Genomic DNA, 4,132 nt, shown 5'->3' with positions numbered 1-4,132 from the left:
ATTGGTCTTGTGAGTTGGGAAAAAATTCTTAAGGAAGACAACTGTGAATTGTTCCCATGAGGTTATGGAATTTGTGGGTAATCCATACACCCACTTCTTAGCTTGGTCTTTCAATGCAAAACTGATAAACCTAAGCTTAACAGCATCATCAGAAAGCTGTTGGATCTTAATTAGAACACATACCTCTTCAAATTCCCTTAGAAATAGGTATGCATCCTCAGAGGTCAACCCATGGAAGTGGGGCAACATAGTGATGTATTGAGATTTGAGTTCAAAATTATTGCCCTGGGCTTGTGGTAGAACTATGCAGGAAGGTTGGGCTGTTCTAGCAGGGTAGAACCTATCTTTCAGAGATTTAGGTGAAGGGGTTTGCTGTTGGTCTCCCATATTGAAGGGTTTTAAAGAGAGCAAACGTATAGGGTCACTACTTGTTGGATCTCTTCTTTCTAACCGATTCTTAGTATTACGTACCCACCTAACACTCATGCAATAGAAAACTACCCACAACTAAAGTAAGACAAGCACAAAAGAATGGATAGCAAAAATTTTTTAATGATTTTTTTGATTTTTTTGAATTTTTTTTTTGGCTTTTTGGGAGCTTACCGGTAGGGATCCGGGGTTGCTCAGGTCAATTCCTGAGGTACTGCTACAGGGCGAAACCTGTCTTTATCATACTGTGAGGCATGGCGACCTCCACTGATACAACTATTATTGCAAGTTGTTCTTCTCAGGAATTCAATAAAAGAAAAGGAAAAATATAAAACAAAGCAAACAAAGCACTCCGATTTACCAAAAGAAAGTGAAAAATAACATGGAACTGTCTCCCCGGCAACGGCGCCAAAAACTTGTTTGAGATTTAAAATGTAACCGCAAGCGTACGGATCAGTGTAGCTACGGGTCGAACACATGGAGAGCAGCCACTTTATTTTTTATTATCTCTTTTAATAATGCGAAAGTGAACCGATTAATAGTTGTGATCTAATTCTAATTACCGTCCTAAACATATGTATCTAAAATAACGTCCTAACCATTCGTCATCTAAGAATTTAAAGACGCAAGCCACGCAATTAAAATTAAATATTTAAATAACTGAAAATAAACAACCCACGCAATTAAAAATATAATAAATAAAGGGAAAAAAATGCTGAAATAAAAATAAAGTAAAAGAAAGGGGATAAAGCTAGAGAGAGACTCACAAGTAGGTTTCTCTACTTAGCCCGAGGGATGCATCATAATATGAGCTTCCCTACTTGACCAGAGAGTCACTCTTACAAGGGTTACTCTACTTGGCTTTAGGGAAAGGGAGACAATTAAAATAAAAACAATAAATTGATGGTTCTAGGGCTAGGAGGGGCAAAGCCAACACATACACTAGCCATGAACCTTGGGGGAAAGGAATAGCAATAATGTAACGACTGAAAATAAAAATCCTAAATTAAGAAAGAAAGGGTAGTCAGAAGAGGGAATGAGAGGGGGGAGAGAAGACTACTGAAAGAGCCTACTTACTTGAATCAATGCTTGAACTTAAAAAAAAATTGCTCCACGGCTCGTGATCTTGTCACCTAGATCTAAGCCTAGAACTATAACTTAAAAAATTACAACTCAATTGCATAAATCATAAACATAAAAAAGCTGAATAAAAATAAAAGAGTGCTTGCATTAATTGACATAAAAAAAACTATTACAAAAGTGATTAAAGCAAAAATAGAGAAGAACTAGAACTAAAAAGAGAGAGAGAGGAAGAGAGAGAGCAACTAAAGAAAACTAGAAGAAGAATGAATTGTGTCTCCTCCTCTTACATGAGTTGTATTTATAGGGAATGGAGAGGTAGGGTAACAATTTTCTCTTTCCTAAAAGAGAGAAACCCACAATTGATTGTGAGATCTTTTGAGTCCAAAAGTGCTAAGATGGAGGAGAGAGAAGAGAGAAATAAATTTGATAAATTTCCTTTTTTTTGCTTATTTTCTTTCCTTTTTTTTTTCCTAATTTATTTTTCTTCTTTTTCTCTCTCCTAGGGACGATTTTCTTTTCTTCCTTTGTGTGATTTGGACAATCTTTGGTGATGATGTGGAGGAGAGAGAAGATTTGGACAATCTTTGGTTCTCCCTTTTTTTTCTTCTCTTCTTGCTTCCACGATTTTGCTTGCTTCTAATTTGATGTGGAAATCCCCTCCATGCCCTTAGTGCTTTAAGTGAGTGAAAAGCAGGAAATCTTCAACAAAATTCTCTAAAAAAAACAACCATGAGATTCGAACTTGAGACCTCTTGGTGAGCAAGGGAATTTTGTACACCATAGCTCACCAACTACGCTAGGTAGTTGTTGTTACCAAAAACAAATCTTTAATCACTTAAGGATGTGGTCCATCGATCCTTGTTGGTATTTGGAGTATTCTTTGTACCTCTGGGACAATTGCAAACTGGCTGGTTCTGTATCTCGGTTCAGTTCTGATCCATTATTCTTTTTCTGACCCGAAAAGAATAATCATTTGTACGGGTGACCAAACGAATGTGTACTTTTAATTGAACACGTCCATCTTGCTCATAATTTTGTCCTCTTCGCAATCATGGAAAGAAATAGAACCTCTTTACGTGTAAAATTGAAGATATAGCTCCCGATAGTCCTTAAGGCTTTGTAAATATAAAACCTGCAAAAAGAGAATAAAACCCAAGGTAGCTCCATTCTAAATATGTAAAATGCATGTTTTACTACCCTAGATTTCACACATAAATGTGCTCATCACCACCCATGATTGGAGTGAAGGAATAGGCTAAAAATGGAAAGGGTAGGTTAATGATTGGGTGAAGGAATATACTAAAAATGGAAAGGGAGGCTAATGATTGGGGAATGGAACATTTTATGCACACTTAACTCTCTCAAAAGGGAATGGGAAGGCAATCATGAGGTAGGTGGGGGATCACTCCCATATTCCTTTCACACTCTAAAAATCCATTAGCATTGATTTTGATTGACCTGCCAAAAAGGGTGTCTTTTTTTGCCAGTCTGCCACCAAAAAATGGCAGCAATTCATGAGTCCAGGGTTAAATCAGGTAAAAAAAAACATGGGGAATTCAGCAAGCCCGTGAGAAAGGGTTCTACCAAAAATCTAGCAGGTCTAAGAAGATCTCGGGCAAAATAGGTCTTGGCTGCCCTAATCTGAGTTCCAGGAACGATTCTGGGAGATCGGTGGTTCGATTTTCTTACGATATATAGCCGGAATCATCTTTCCGAACACTATCCAATGGTGTGGGCTTTGAGCTCATTTTTTGCTCATACAAATTTGAGATTTACAAGGAAGGAATTTTTTCCCTATTGTAAACTGAGGGTGTTCCGACCAACCTTATTCATGTCGTTCCTGCACCATCAGAGAGTACTTAGAATCAATTTTTCAGTATACGGCATGCTAATATAATGTTCCATAAGATCGGGTATAAGAAAAAGATCCCAGGTTAAATTAGGGTTTCAAGTATTGTTGAATTTCAGGTTAGATTAGGGTTTTGGGTTGCGTTGGATCTTAACCATCATGAAAGGCCTAGATTCCCCTCCGATATAAAGCATGAACCTCGATCATTCCTTGTTCATCATCATTGTAGGGGCAAGTGGCAAAACTGTGTGTCTACAGGTAGGGTGGGTGACCATTTTTTTCTCTTTCTTCAGGACCAATGTTTGAGAGATCTCCTTCCCTGTCGAAGGCTGCTAAATGCCTTCATGTGCCAATACTTTGGTTAGTTCGTAGAAGATATGCCTCTAGTGGAGTAACTTACTTCTGATTTTCTGCTTAAGTGTCTCTTGGACTCTTGCCTTTAAGCTCAATAATCTATAAAGTAGCCTGACCTCCTCTGATTGTACTTTCCCCTCACTCTTTCTTAACTCGTATAGTGCAATGAACTCACAAAAAAATGGTCTCTCTTTTCTTATCAAAAGAAAGTTTTTGCTCTATCTTGGAAAAGTGACGATTTGTAGAAAAGGAAAGTTGTTCAAGTTAGCGAATCCATCTTGGAATCAAGACCTGAATCAATAGAGAACCCTTTCTCATGTATGAAGCTATATTATTACATTCCAATTCTTTCCTGATACCTCCCAAGGAATATCCCAAACTAGGCGATGACCAGGTAGTGGATTCCCCACCAAAACA

This window comes from Macadamia integrifolia, chromosome 11 (genome assembly GCF_013358625.1).
Source record: "Macadamia integrifolia cultivar HAES 741 chromosome 11, SCU_Mint_v3, whole genome shotgun sequence".
Lineage (NCBI taxonomy): Eukaryota > Viridiplantae > Streptophyta > Magnoliopsida > Proteales > Proteaceae > Macadamia > Macadamia integrifolia.
The sequence above is the reverse complement of the archived record's forward strand: the minus strand, read 5'-3'. Positions refer to the sequence as shown.